The 16,300-nt window shown below is 37.4% G+C and overlaps 1 long non-coding RNA gene across 1 annotated transcript in view; it reads right to left on the reverse strand.

Moving 5' to 3' along the window:
• Positions 1–390: 390 nt before the first annotated feature.
• LOC142056935 (uncharacterized) overlaps positions 391–16,300 on the reverse strand; it is a 59,951-nt gene continuing 44,041 nt past the window's right edge. The window contains exons 2-3 of the long non-coding RNA XR_012660483.1: positions 5,642–5,791; positions 391–591 (exon numbers count right to left, since the gene is read on the reverse strand). This is a non-coding gene — a long non-coding RNA (uncharacterized LOC142056935). The remainder of the gene's footprint in view (positions 592–5,641; positions 5,792–16,300) is intronic.

Consider the following 16,300-nt stretch of genomic DNA (forward strand, 5'->3'; position numbering starts at 1 on the left):
AACTGTGAGTTTTTTATTTCAAGTTAAAAAAAAAAAGTAAGAAAGCCTCGTCATTGTGGAAATGACCATTAACTTGTTGCTTTGGATTCTTACCTGGCCTTCATTTTCAGTCCCTTATCTGCTTGATATAGACCGGGGATGTAATCTTGATCTCCCGTAGCCCATATAAGTTTCCTTGCTGCAAAGAAACTTCTTCTCCCTGCACGTTCTTTCAAAAAAACAAAAGTATATAGTGCAAATGCAAATAATATAAACTAAACTGTCACAACTTTTGCAGCCTTCCCACTCTGCTGATTAGAAAGATCAGGTTTCAATTATAGATCTCCTAGGGCATGTGGGTTAGTGATTATAGATCTTTTGTACTGCAGTCCCTGATTTCACCCATCTCTTTATACCCGTGATTGCCTCTACTGTTTCTGTTTCTTCCATGAACTCCCTCAAAGCGATTTCTTCTTTTCAGTGTTCCTCAAGCCCTTGCAATGCATTTTCCTGATTGAACGCTGTCAGCAGGGGGAGCGTCGACAGCACAGGAGACTCTCCCATAGGGGCTACTGGGTCTTCATGGGAGGAATGGGGACAGACCTGATGAAGCTGAAAGACAAAAATTTGGCCACTATATATATCAAAGACAGTTCCATGCTGGAAACTGCTCAGCCATATGTAAAAGATAGAGAAATCTTTATATTTAAATGGAAAGGGAAAGATGCCAACCTACATACATACTAGAGTTGCCATTAAAAAAAAAAAAAGACAGCATAGGAAATGTAGGATTGTATTTGAGGTCTTTCCCTAATTTATTTTTAATTATTTATTTTAGATAGTAAAATCTTTTTGCATTGTTCAATGGTTCTCTAGAAAGTTATCTCTTTGCTGGTGAATTTCAAGGCTAATAAATTGAGATTGACCAAATAAAAAATAAACCAATTTTGAATATGCTGGCAATGAAAGAAAATAACTTGGGTAGTCTGCACTGTCTGGACATTCTGTATCCCCAGATGATTCTCTCCTTTAGTGAGTCATTGCTTTCTGGTAATGTTGATTACCCCTCCATGTACGTTTGTGAAAATTTCAGCTAAGTTAGTCTGTTGCAATCAGTGCAAATATCAACATTTTATCAACATATGCCTAAAGGGAAAAGGTGCATCCTGGATTCTGCCTTAAGAATCCAGCATTATTGTATATAACACAATATTTTAACATACAAAATGAGGGATCTTAGCAACTTAGACATATACGGAAAAAAGCAAGTAAAATTCACTGTAAGGTTCTTGGAAGGAGATATATGTTTGAACTTCTCATATGTAATGGGACTGGGACAAAAACATAAGTTAATGAGTCAATTTAATCTGACTATTCAAGAGAACTAAACAGTAGAGACAAATAAAATTTTAAGAATTTCCAACCAAAAGTGAAGTTTAGAAACCCCAAGTATTTTGAAGTGATGCTACTTGGGTGCACAAGCTTGTGCAAGGACTTGCCCATCTGTCAGCTGAAGTGAGCAATCTGTCATTCACTTCATGCCCGTAGCTACTTATGAGTCACAGACAAAACATCCATGTGACTGAATTTTCTGGAAAGCCTGATGAGGTAGGAACCTTCTGAATGCAGTTAACTCACACCAATTTTACTGCATTTGGCTATAGTAAATTATACAGAGGAAAATATGCTGCTGGCATATGGTGATGATGGTGGTGCACATTTTTATTATTGCCTAGTGGTTAGAGTGTTCTTCTGCATTTAATTTCTCCTTCAGCTTGTGCGACTTTCAGTTTGCCACCCCAGAAGACAGCCTGTTTCAGCTAAGGAAACACAATGGTGCACTCTTCTCAGACCAGCAGTGAATGTTCAGGACCAAGACCAGAGAGAGATCAGAAGACCAAGATGACCAGATCAGAAGATGTCCAAGCTGGGGAGATGGAGGCCTGACATCTTGCCCTGGCTTCTAAAACTGCTTTTCTATTTCATTTTTCTGTGAAATGTGTCACTACTAGGTCTATTTGCAGGCGTGGATGCCAGCCAGTATTTTCTAAATGCTTTTACTGAATCTTCCTTCACCCCTGTTTCAGTAAAATACTAAGGCACGTACCTAGCGTTAAGCACCATCAGCAAAATTGTTACCAGTGGAACATTCATTTAGGTAAAACTGGGACTGTATTGTCCTACTTCATGGAATTAAAGCCTATATATTTGTGTTATCCCATATTTGTGATATGAGTTAAAATGTCCTCACTGTTTTGTGTCTAGGTGTACCTGCTCAAGCTGGGGGGTTGGACAAGATGATCTCCTGAGGTCCCTTCCAACCCCTACCATTCTGTGATTCTGTGATTCTGTGTCTGATATCATGACAGAAGTAAAACTTAATTCTACATTTTACATTAATTTCATTTTTACAACTTTTTTTGACGAAACAAGGGTTGACATGTACAAGACAATTAGCTCAGAAATTATTTTCTTCCCAGGTTTTGTTTTTCTTGAAAATTTTCAGGGCGTCCTCAGCAAAGTAGGAAAAACTGAATCTTGCCATGCAAAGGAGGAGGCTGTTGTGGGGCTTGCCATTCCTGGCATAGCAAATGTGCAAGGAAGGGTAAAGGATGTCATTAGGACTTACAGCTCGTGTCAGCCTTGCTGCTTCTCTGGAAGAGACAGGAAGGTCCTTCTTCCTCCCCTCAATTGCTTCTGGTGCCCTGCAGCTAGAACCAGACAAGGGTTCCAGAGCTTTGGCATCAGCAGTCCAGGTTGTGGGACCATGATTGTTTCAGTACCAGAAGCTGTTGGCTGATGTAGGTGGATCTCTTCTTTGCTTGTTTACATTCCACCCTAACTGCTTCTTGTAGCACACCATCAGAATGTGCCACAACTTTTAAAATACACTTATCCATTTAATTTTATAAATACAGAAGTACTTTTCATTCCTACAGAAGAGCAGAAGCACAGAAGGACAAGAGTGGTGTAAGATCCATAGGAAGTCTCTAGTAAAACAAGGCCCTGAATTCATCTCTTCTAAGTCCTAAAGCAGACCCTTAGCAAGCTGATCCTCTTTCTTCTCTGTATGTCCTTGTAGTTGTGCTAGAAAATATTGTAAAGCTGTGATTATCTTTTTCTCCTGGGCTGCTCTTCTACAAGATATGTATATCTTTGGTTCTGCAAGTTGAGTAGATACATTTTTCAAACCAGTAAGCCGATTGGTATATATATGTTTAGAAATGCCTTTGAAGACTTGTCCAAAGCTCACAGAAGCCAATGACATCTTTGTTTAATTTCAAGGGAATATGTATCAGGATGTGGATGAAAAAAGAAACTGTGGTTCTGCTTCTGCATTAAGAATTAAAGCAGGTATGCTTGAAGGTGTAGGACATAATTTGCCTGTAGAAGTAATGAAAGCATCTGGGATCATGAAGACTTCACCAAAATGGCTCAGTTTCACACTTTCTGAAGGGTGCACTACTGTCTGAAGCAGTAGCCATCTGAACAAAACTTTAACGTATAGGCATCTTCTCTGAGGACATTTTTTCAGCAAATTTCCTTCTCTTTTGAATTTGGCAAGCCTGGAGAGAAAATGTATCTCACCATTTAAAATACATCTAGAATAACTTTGTAATCTACAACAACATTCAAAAGCAAGTGAAAATAATTGTCTACATTTTGCTTTACATAGGATTGTTTTCATTGGGCCAATGGCTATTATTAACTTTAGAAAAATTGTTTTCAAGTTTAACAAAGTTACAGCAAACTGAAAATCCTGTTGAGCCCATATAGTAAAAAATGTTCTGAAGTCCCTTGGACAGATTTGCTGCTAATTGTAGCAACACTGTGTTCTGTTAATTAAATAGAATGATTGAATAGAAAGTCTTCATGGATCAATTTTTAGGCTTTTTTTTAGAAAAGAAATGGAGAAAAAAACCCTGTGCTTTAAAGCAATAGTAGCATGAAAAGACATATCAATGTGGTATTATTAACAGAGTCGATTATTTTATATAAAAAAGCTATAGACATGGTTATTTTCTCAAAACTATTATTTTTTTGATCTGTGAAAATATGCTGGTTTTGACAAAAAATTATTAAATAGAAAGAAGAAAGTGATAGTCCCCATTTCAAATTCATCACAATCTTTTGGGGTTTTAATTTTAAAATATCTTTATTTCAAACTTTTATTTGCTGTAAGTTTTTATGCAAGAAATCAACTTTGGCACACACTGTTTTGATTTGACCCTAAACAATTTTTCTAGGGAAGGGAGAAAAATGTGCACCACTCTGGAGAGTGAGTACGTGATGGGCAACATTGAAGTATGCTCACTAAACCCACAAACCTTTCAGCTGCTGGCAGTAGTTCATTCCTGGCAAATACAAGATTACTCCATTGCACCGTGAGTGCAATACTGCTGTGAGACTGCAAAACCAGCTCTGAACAGCAGAACACTTGAATGTGAGTGAGACATTTGCTGATGAGATGTAGTCAGACAGAACTATTATGTTTCTTGCGAGCCTTCAGTACCATCTGAAGTCAGACCTGGCGCAGATTTACCTCTGGTTGAACTGCACTCTACTTTCACTGTAAATTTGCATATTAAGACAACCAATGTTGTTACAAAGAGAAAGAAAATGGATTTCTGGTAAACTATAGACTTCTCTCAAACACTTTGTGCTGTCTTCAGAACAAAGGTCCAGCTTTCAGCATCTTTCTTGACCATTAAGACTTTTGAACATCTTTCAGCTTTCTCAATTACCCATCCATCTCAGCAATCAGCCTGTCGTTACCGAGGAAATACCCTTCAAGAAGAGTATTAGGAAGTCCATTTCAGTGATTATTTTATAAGGAATAATGACCACTTTGTTTCATTAGTGGCTTTCTGGTTCTAATCAGACATTTATTTTTCACATTTACCATACAAGGATGTACAGCATATGTTAAGGGAACTGTGTGTGAGCCATATGCTGTATAAAATGGAGAGAGTGAAAGAGGAAGAGTAAGGTAATATAATAGATAATGAATTCAGCTACATTATATGATTTTATTGTTATGAGGCTGCAAAGATGAAGGAATACTATGGAGCACACATGGATTTTAAACCCCAGTGACTGAGTTTTACTTTTAGTATTCTAAGCAGCAATCTTTTCCCTCACCCTGATCAGATGACCCAGTAGTCATGAAACAACATAGACAGGAGACTTAATTCTTGTGTAGAGTTGTACTGTCTAACTCCAGCTTCAGCAGAGGTGAAACACATTAAGTCCAGATATGTGAAACTGGAATCACCACTGAGACAAGCCTGTGATGTATTGGCATTGGGATAGGTTTTCTGTATTGCAAAACAGCACTCATAATTTCTAAGTACCAAAAACACATACTCTGGCTTACATTAAAAAAAATGTAGGCTCCAAAATCAGTTTAAAGATTTCTTTCAGAACTTGGCTGGACTTCAGAAAGTGAATTTTCCCCTTGCTCTAATCATCTGCTATTAAGGTTTGAAGTCAGGAAGCATCTTGAGCTCAAATCACTAGAATGAAGGGCTGAAATAAAAATGTTTTGATTTCCTAACCAAGAACCACAATTTTTAAGAGGTGTTCTGGAAAAAAAGTTGCTTGTTGGATGATAGCATGAATATAGATGGGACATTTCAAGCAATAATTTGCAAATTCTTACCTGAAATTAGACCTACGGAATCACAGAATCACACCTTGCTAGTATTTAGAGTTTGTCTGGTTCTATGGTCAAAATCCCACATAGTACTGAAGTCTTCAGCCTTGGTATTAATAGTGAAATCTGCATTTGGCTGGGCAATTTTCTGAACTGCTATGAATACAAAAATGAAGAAATTATCAGAATGTAAATTGGTGCAGAGCTACCTACTTTAATCCACACACAGTCTCATCTTAATAATGTCATATTTCACAGGAGTGCTAATTTTGAAAGTTAAATACACAAAATGCTTACACTTTTACCTTTAGGTTGTGTATTATACAGTCATGGTTGTACAGCACATCCGGCCTACAATCTTGCTTACATAGATTATATGATTGTTACAGCTACAGGTTTTTTATTACCAATATCTAAAAACTGTGCTCATTAGGATCCTAACCTGTGCCTCTCCCTTTAGAAGCATATTATCTTGGTTGTCAATATCAATAATTTTAATTAAAGTAAATAACACATTCCTGACATGATTTTATGATTTAAAGGAAGTTACTGAGAACCCTCCAGTTCTTAACATATAATTTAGGAACACCTAAATGTACACAAGACCTTACTTATTGGAGAATCAGAGTAAAAGGTGTATAAATCCATATTAGTTTTTCTTTACAACTTTTGTTTCAAGTAGACCAGCTAGATTTATTGCTTGACTGTGCTTCAGTAGTCTGACTCCCTGTGGTGATTTCCAAAAGTCTGCAGGCAGGAATACACCCTTACTGCTGCAAAAGATTATGACATCATGGATGTTAAAAAGAGAATGAATGATGTGGTTAGCCATGCATTCAATATATTACTAGAGAGGGGGTTATATGGAAACATGGCCTTTCTGTCAGGTAGAATGAATGAGATATATAATTTGTTTTGTCCTTCTCTTAAGAGAACAAGGGAAGGGAGATAATCTGTCTTAATAAGGGCATGCTTAGAGTATCAACCAACTAGAAAGTAATATATTTTTAAACATCCATATGTGATCCCCTTATTAAATTAGGATGTTGAGCTAAATTTAAAGTATCAATATATAAATCAGTCAGTCAGTTAAATTAGCCAGTTTTATACTGATAAATGGGAGTTAATAAAGCAATTACTTCTTTCTGAACCATAAGGCTCTGGTTTCCAAATCAGTTGTATGAGTTATGGATTACTGACATAATTTACAAGTTTTCATTTGTGTGACTTATACCCTTGATTTCTGAAGAATTAGTCCTTTATTGTATTAAAGGCACAACAAAACAGCATTTGCGTAATATTAAGGTTGGAGCAAAGCAACAAAACTCTCTGACTTCTCAATGTGTGTTGACACAGTGTTCCTTACTCTAGCTGCTGTTCATAACGTACAGAGAGTTAAGGACAGAATTGTTGCCTTAATATTGAAGGTCATGACTTTTGAATGTGTGTGTCGTGACCTATGTTCTATCCCTGTAGAGTTTAGCCTCTTTTTTTCTCTCACTTTTGTAAGCACACACCAGTAGCAGGCAGTTCTGCACCTATGTTGGCCATTTGCTATGAAAGAGGTGGTATTAAAACTTGTCAGTGTATTGCCACATAACCTTCACATTTTCTATTTTTATGAGGCTCAACTTTGTATAGGTTGACGTCATTGAGGGGTTGGAAATGATTACAATGTGAGCAAGGTCAAGCTTATATAGGGTGTGCCATAAATAAATTTTCATCTTAATTTTTCACACGCTTTTCTCCTTTTAATGCTTACTGCCTGGTATTTATCTTACTATTCTACTCAGACAGAAATAACCTGTCTCTTGGGCCACACAAGTCTTGAAGAGCTGCACAAACTAGCTGAAGTCAGGTAGAATTTTACTAAAGCCCAATTACTTATTTACAAAGGAGTTCTAAAATTCAAGAAAGAGGTAGTGGTCTGCAGATTAAACTTTTTACTATCCTCTACTGTGTTAGTAGTTAGGAGCACATAACATCAATGGTAACAGCCATTATGAAAGAGAGTAATAAGAACATTTCAGGAAGACTTCATGATGCATGCTGATGGTGCCTGTGTAGTTCAGTTCACCCAGTGTTTCAAAAAACAAAAACAAAACCAAAAAAATACCCAATCGATAAAATAATATGCTGATCGAAAATGTCACGTTTCTCATGAAAAACATATTTGGTTGGGAAGGAACAAGCAGCAAACTGAGAAATCAAACCTGGCTACATAGTGCCTAAGACATTCCAGATTAAAGTAAGGAATGAATAAGAATGAGACAAAAAAAGCCAGGCAGAAATAAGGGAACCAACAGCCTGTTGAAGGAGAATTCTCGGGGGGGGGGGGGAACCCAACCCCACAAGATTTTTGTGGCCAAAACTAGGACTACCCTGAGATCTGGCCCAAATGTCAGACTCCATTTTACAGACCAGCAAAATTAACAGGGGTCTGGTGAAAAAGTAACTTTAGTCCCCTTATTTACTTGATTATGTTTACTTTGCAGGCGATCCAGAAACTGGATTTAGCATTAAGCATGGGATAAACCATTTGAGAGACTGGCTTCCATCTCCCCAGCATATCTCCAGTCAAATTCAACAGCTAATAGATAGGCAGGGCTCCTAGATTCTGTCATTCCTAATGGCATGACCAATTGTGTTGTGAAATGTGGAGTCAGTGAACTTAGCCACTCACTAGGAAGAAATAGCTTTCATTAATAAAGGGAATTTTCCTATGACAAGAATTTATATTTTTCCTGCCGAAATGTGTTAAAATACTGTCGAATTCTTACCCCAAAATTATTGTACACCAGTATATACACAGTGCATTATTTATTTCAAAGTTCACGGAGTCCAGACTTCAAATCTTAATGAGCCAAACAATAGCTTATGACAAAGGTAGTCAGGTGGTGATCTCCCTGGTATGTGTTTGAGACCAAGTATGGTTTTCAGATGTCAAACTGTATAAAAATGCTTCTAAGGAAATATCATAATGGGTCTTCTGTAATTTTACCAAAGTTTACCCTCAAGCCTTATGTAATTGGATAATATCTGTTATGTAAAACAGCTTCAACCAGAGCAATTTGGCTTGCACTACTGGCATTAATATTATCATAAGACAATAAGACTGCCAGTTATGTTGGTGTTATGTATCATCTGAACCACATGCCTGGCTCACAAAAAAAATAAATGGATTTAAATGAAACATAAACTAACCAAGCACTATTGAATAGGATATATTAAAGCCTCTTAATAAACTTAATTAAAATGGCCAATGTTTGATAGACCTAACAGAAACTGGTTAAACTGACTAAACTATTCCAGTGTTGATACAGGAGTAGTCAAACTGCTTCTATTTGCACACCTTTCTTTTTGGACCCAACAAGAATGAAATTTATTAATCATTTAAAAGAAATGGGATTTTGTCAGGACTTCTTTTTTCCCTTCAGTCACCTATAATTTTACAGGACTTTAGATAATATAACTTCCCTTAATATACCTTCCTGGATGCTAAAGAAAAGCTATTTGTTTACAGTATACAGAGCCATGCCAGATCTGGCTGGTCTGGAGGCAAGCTTTCCCAAACTTTTGATCTGCAGGCTCTGTTTTCAAGAATGTTGAGATTCATGTTAAAAAAGGAATCTGGTGCACAGAGTCTGTTCATCCCATTGCCACAATTATAAAACAGAACCAGAAAAAGAATAAAGGCTGATACGGGATGATTAAAGGTATGGAATAACTACTGTACGAATAGTGACCAAAAGGACGTCTGCATAGAGTGGGTATTACAAAATCAAGATGTGGAAAAGGTGAATATAAGATGTTTATTTACTTTTTCTTCACACAAGAACTCATCCCATGAAAACAGTGACAACAGAAGGCCTTTCTTCTCTCCCCATAAAACTAAACGGTGATCACAGAGTACTACAGTACGGAGTTGTTAGCCACAGAACACTATGGAAGGCAGAACTACACAAGTATTTGGGTTCAAACAATACTAAACCAATTCTTGGAAGATAGATCCATCAGTGACTTTTAAACATGTAGGAAACTGCTCAGTGATTGCTAAAAGTTGAGAGATTGTGTCAGATTGTTTTGTATGTGTTTTTTATACCCCTAGATGACCACTGTTAGCGGTGAGGTACTGGGCTGACATCCTTTGTGATGACTTTGAATGGCAGTTATACTGTCAGGGTCCTCGACTGTTTTGACATGCTTAATTGTCAAAGACTTAAGGAAAGGAAGAATTCTCATCAGTTATGACTGATTTTTACCCCATGCCCAAAACTGCCCTCCAGGCTAGGTGTCCCTCTTATTCTGCTGGGGCTTCCTTCCTTTTCCCCATTTCCTTCTTGTCACATACACCCCTTTTAGCATTCTTATTAGGAGGACTTTGCAGAGGGAAAGAACCTAATTCCTGTGTGCTGAATATTGGTATTCTGTATGGCCATGTCTGTGCTCTACAGACAGTAATTTTTCCTTCAGCATGACTGTTGAGCATAAGGCTTGAACTAGATGACTGAGTCTTACTCTCTTCAAACCCTGAAACCTTTGTTTGAACGCAGCCTGTGCTCTCTTTTTACAAGAATGAAGGGGTACCCTACCAAATCTAAAAAACAGCAAATGAAAGATGTACACATAATGCCCTGTTTAACCATTTACCACTGTATTATCTGAAGCCACCAGCTAATATTTCACACGTTTATATGAGTAAAAGAAGCACTAATAGAGAACAATTGTAAAACTGCATAGCCTTGCATAGTTTTTCCTTCCATGCTAGGAATGTGATATTTATGTAGTTACAATAGATCATTGGATTAAAGTACAACTTGTGAGAATACTGAAAACATGGTTGTTATTAGAAGCTGTAAATTGGTATTGCTCAGTGTCCTGGTTTCAACTAGAATAGAGCTAATTTTCTTGATCCTGAAGACAAGCTACATAAATACAAAACTGTGTGGTGTGTCTAAACAGGAAAAAATACACCCACTGTATAATTATGATCCCAAATTCTAATGTAAAGGCCAAGCTGATGCTGGATCTCCAGGTCTCAATACCAGTCAGGTAGAGGCTTCAGACACTTCTTTTATTTAGATACACACACACACACACACACACACACACACACACATACACATATGTGTTCTATATAGAGAATATCCAGCTGCTACATTTATCTCCTTGACCAGATAAGAACTACCTTTTCATACCTGATTGTTTTGAGTTAGATATTTGTTTATATTCACCTCTTGCTCTATTTAACATAGAGCACAATGGTTCTAAATGACCACATGATCATGACAATTAATGTAAGCAAAAATCAAAATGCTTTTGGCTTTGAAAAAGAAAAGAAAGTTGGATCAAATTCAGGCTGCGTGTACTTAACATTCTCCAAAATGTTACAGATGGGTTGTATGGAAGGCTGCTTTTGATAAATGGTTCCAACTCTGAAGCCACAATGCAATACTTGTAAATTCTTTTGAGATGATTAGACCAGTAGTTTAGCATCTATCATTTGAGATAGACTAGCATGATTATGGATACAAATAACTCATCACACTTCCCTGCTGTTACTTTTTCCCTGGTATGGCTGATATTGCTGATTCAGTTACTCATCCTGGTGAATTTGATGGAATAATTTTTAGTTAAAAGAAGGAAAAATTGATTTTCAAAGGAGCCTTAATCTAAGGCAATAAGTACTTAATTGCCTTGCACACATTAAAGGACACAATCGGGGCAGGGAGAGGGAGGGTTTGTTGATTTTTTTAGTTTGTATTTATGTCTCTCAGATTCTATTCTTAGATATCGTGCACAAAACTGGAAAAACTGCAGAAAATCTTCCTACGCTGCAAAGATGTTATGGAAAATAACCTTATACACTCATTCTTTATCTGGATTACCATGGAACATTTTGTAATGGCAAAACCAAAGTAAACAGTTTTGGATGGTTTCATTCACTTTCCTCTCCCTGGGGGAGCTTGGGTGCCTCTCCTTTTGGCTCTGCCATGAGTTGCCCTCCAGAGAGCTCATTGGCCAGTGCAGGCAGATGCCCTTCCCTCTGGAGGCAGTGCTTTTGAGCACATGGCTGTACGGACCATGCAGGTGCCAGGAAGGTACAGGAGCCCAGAGGGATTTTCCTTCTGCGTGCCAATAGTGGACCCTCAGGTCCCATTCTCATCACCTTTGCTGAATCTCCACTCTCCGCGGAAGATTTATATTCTCTTGACATGGAAGAGTTAAATGAGGGGAAAAAAGACTTTTACACAGCCCTGTAAAAGTCATGTTTTGCTGGCAAACAGCAGCAAACTTGCTAGGCTTTCTTCATTAGAGCCTTGCCATTTAAACCATCAGCGTCATTTTGTGAGGACATCAAACATGTGTACACCAGATGCCTGCAAAGTAGAGCAGCACTAAGGACCTGACTCAACTTAACAATAATCTGCGGACAGCGGGTGTGAACCTGAGCTGGGCCAACACCTCATCAGACTGCATGGCTAATTGATTTCAAAATTAGAGTTGGTATTTCTGAACAATAATCTTAAAAGGCAGCAATAAAATACATCAGAATCCTTTGAGCTAGCCAAGCTTTCATCCAAATGGCTTATTACAAAGAGCTGGCACACCTGAACTTTGGCATAGACAAATAAATCCCAAAACAGTAAATGGAAACCACATTTGGCACTGGAGGTTTGTCAAGAGAAGTTTGTAGTCATCAGGAAACAAGATTTTGGATTTTTTTTCCTTAGTGGCAGGAAATCGTTCACTGGATGTATTTTACTCCAACTGCTGTGATTTATGCAATGAAAATATAGGTAAGGTTGAGGAGAATGATCTTTTTTTTTTTTTTTTTTTTTTTTTAACATTTCACAATTTTCAGGATCCCAGAAGTGCTAAAAGCACAGCAAGGGTTACAGTTATCCCAACAGTGATAACTTAATTGCATCTGTCGGCCTCCCTCTTTGAACTTTGAACTGCTGGTTTGTGGCATCATGGTCCAAAAGGATTTAGAACTGACTTTTGTGTGGCTACAATAAATTATACCCAAGTATCTGAGCAATGCCTGGAATCTTATCTTGAAGGCAGGATGAGGCATCTCACTTTAAGGGATGGTATAAATTTGGAATACAAATCTTTCCAGGAACTAGCATTTCAGACCAGGTAGAAAAGACTGCTTTTTCCTTTGTGATAGGTTGAATTATAAGCAACTCAATAATATGTAAATAAACTCATTAATCTCCTGAAATATTTCATTAAAAAATGGCTCCTCAGAGCCACATAAAGATAGGACTAAACAAATCTGTGAAGTCAGAGGCTGATCTGTGAAGTATCTGAAATCCATTTGGACTGCTTGGCTCTTTCCATTGTTTGTAAATAGTTTTATACATTTGAATTTGATGAATAAATATAATATTCTAGAGGCAATTGGAGCTTTCATCACTAAGTGGTCTAAGTGAAGTAGTACCCATTGCTTGATTACTAGCTTTGTGTTTAAAATTAGTGGTTAAGACTTACCATTCTGACATTTTCAGCTTGAGTCTGTGATAACTGAGATAGTTCTGTTCCCAGTTTTGAATAACTGATCTGTTCCATTTATATTCCTGTTAGTATGGTGCCAAGCTTCGCTCAAAATGTGAGTCTGGGTGGTATGGATTACATCTTCACAAACAGTCCTAAGACAAGTACAACTGCTGAATTCTATATTACTTTGCCAACAGATATAAGCAGTCTTTTAGGTACTCATCTGACAGATGTAGTAAGCTCAGCTTTAGACACTTCAAAATATGGATTTTTCTTTCAGTTTATGTCTAATTAGCATTTTCAGCATGGCCTGATTCTCATCTCACTTACAATGTGAGTTTCCAGATGTATCCCTGGATTTTCACTGGGTTATTCCTATGACCAAATTGGTCTGTGATATGCCAACTTTCCGATTATACAGGGCCCAATTCAGTTATACATGTTTAAAACCAGCCTAATTCTATTAGCTGTCAATCTGTAGTGTTGTGAGAGGATAATCAGAGCTTGAGGATTCATCTTGCCCTTATGAAATATTTTGCTGCCCACACTGCTACATCTCTTGATCTGGCCAATATATTATTGTGTCTCCAATGGGCTAGGCATGTGAGAACACCTTTTAGTCATGTACGATATTTTAGCCATGATTAATTTTAGAAATGGTCTTCAGCTGCGCAGGTTTGGGGGTATGTGGGGCAACTCACATTTTGACCCATTAATTAACTGCAAAGTTTGTTCTTTTCAGTATTTCAGTCCAGTAAAAGATGCTGAAATAATGGAGTTGTTTTTATAAAATAGCGTATCTATGTTATGGGCAGCTTTGGTAAAATAACTCGGGTTTCTCACATCCATACACATATTACCATCTTAATTAACATTAACATTGCATCCAATTACTTAGCTGTTAATGCTCATCCACTTGTTTTTCTTTAAAATAAAGCATAAATTAAACTAAATATGTAACATGCAAATAAAGACTAACGGGACAGATTCAAACCTCTCTTACGTCTGCTCAAATTGACTGACTTCAGCAAGGGTTGCAGAGGTGCAAATGAGGGCAGATTTGCCTCTAAATTTCTGCACTGCTCATAATGACACTTCCCTTTGCTTGTGTAGTATGAAATTAAGGGCTTGTTTTTGTAAAATTGAATAAGAGTCTGACATTAGTAACTTAATTTCAGCACACAGCTCTTCATGTTTTCCTTCTACTTCTACATGCATGCGTATGCAAAGCAAAAGAATATATCAAAGTGACACAAACAGCATAACAAAAACCTGTCTATGAAGTCCTGCGCCAGCTGGTACTCTTACATGTTTTAGATTAGAGTCCAGAGAGTACTAAGGCTGGACCACCGCAGGAGAAACAGCTAGGGGACACTGTGAATGTTCCCATGCACAGTATTAGACTAACACCTGGGTCAAATTAATCTAGGCTTATCCACTGTGAAAATTCACAGGCTTTAATGGCTTTTCTTACCTGTGAAGGGGTGGTCTAGTCATAGGACTTCTGTACAGAGTCTGATGCAGAGGGGCAGATTTCAGATTTTTGTGTGTTAATGTTAAAGGTCAAAATCTAGAGTAAGAGGCAGACAGGTGGGAGTTACCACACAGCAAACAGAAAAATACAGCAAAGGTATGAATTCCTCAGTTTTCCTTCATTTTTGAGTTTTGAAAAGCAACTCAGATGCTGCTGAATCAGTTTCAAAAGAAAACTGTTCTTATTGCTGTTAGGAAAAATAATAAAGAGGATTCCTGCTGTATTCTGCAGGCTTATTTTATTCTAGAAAAAGATAATGAGACATGTGTGATGCCTGTGCTTCTGTGTAGTTAGTTTAAAGCTTTTCCCCTATTTATAACTTACTGCTTTATGCAAAGATGCTTCATTATGAGTAGGTTCTCTATATTCTCAAAGTTTGGTCACGCTGTATCTTCCTTTGATGTTAAAATATTGAACAGGATTGTGTTGTACTTGAAGCTTCTTCAACTAGGACACAGCAGAACCAATAGAGATTATATGGACCCACCCATTTACAAAATAAAAGCTTGTCTTTATCATGTAGTTTTAAGAATACGCTTCAAATAGTCCCATTAACTGTCAGAGAGGTAATCAGCAGGTTTCCTAGCTTTAATGCTGCAGTTAAAATAGCTTTGGATTAGGGTTTGTTTGTTTGCTTTATCCATGCATTAGTCTTTGATAACAATGCTACAAACAAGACTGCGCTTGTCTTCTGTATGGAGATGGATGAATTGGGTCCCTCCAAAACAAGGCCAGGAATTCAACAAGATAACATGAGGGAAATCAGAAAGTAACTGGAATTTTTACAGGGCTGCTTCTATACTGTTAGTATCCCCTAGGGTTATTGGACTGTTATCTGGAGCAACTCGCTGGCTTGGTGCTTTCATTGCTGAAAGACCAGTGGGTACCTCAGTGTTCTCAGCTGGCTCCCCCAAAAACATAAAGTGTTTTAACATGGCCCACCACAGCCAACAGCAAGCTGTGCTGTGGTGTAATGTTACTGCTTTATCTGTAGTGATAAGGCAACAGTCTTGATGCTGTAGGAAGACTGTTGCCTTATCATTACATGTAAAGCACAAATATTGCCAGTAAGGTTAATGTCTATTAAATTTTATACTTAATCTGACATTTTCATACATATTTGTCTGTCAGTATATCAAACATAAGATCTGGTTTTTTATTTCCACTTTCAGATGAGCTGATCGTTAACCTATCAACACAAAAAGTAGAAATGAGGCGGAGGGACAGAGAAAATGAAGCAGTTCCAACAAAACAGTAATCTGAATAAACTGCTTAGCTGGAGGGTAGGCAGAAAAGGCTAAACAAATATGTAATGCTTTAGAAGAATAAAGATTTGAGGATTGTAAATTATTACAATTTAATATAACTCAAAAAATAACTTGAACATTTAAACCTGTAATTGCATATCGAAACACATATATGATACAAACTGGTTAATGAATGTATAATTGCCCAGAAATTGACTCCTAAAAAGAACACTACAGGACCCTGCTACCATTGCTATAATACAGAAAATTTGGGAGGAAGGAGAATTATTTGATTCTCAGGCAGGGAAGAAGAGAACACTCAGAAAGTCCTACAACCTGACAAGCACTGCAGACCAATATGAATTATTTGCACCTTGG

The sequence above is a fragment of the Phalacrocorax aristotelis genome, chromosome 4, assembly GCF_949628215.1.
Source record: "Phalacrocorax aristotelis chromosome 4, bGulAri2.1, whole genome shotgun sequence".
NCBI lineage: Eukaryota > Metazoa > Chordata > Aves > Suliformes > Phalacrocoracidae > Phalacrocorax > Phalacrocorax aristotelis.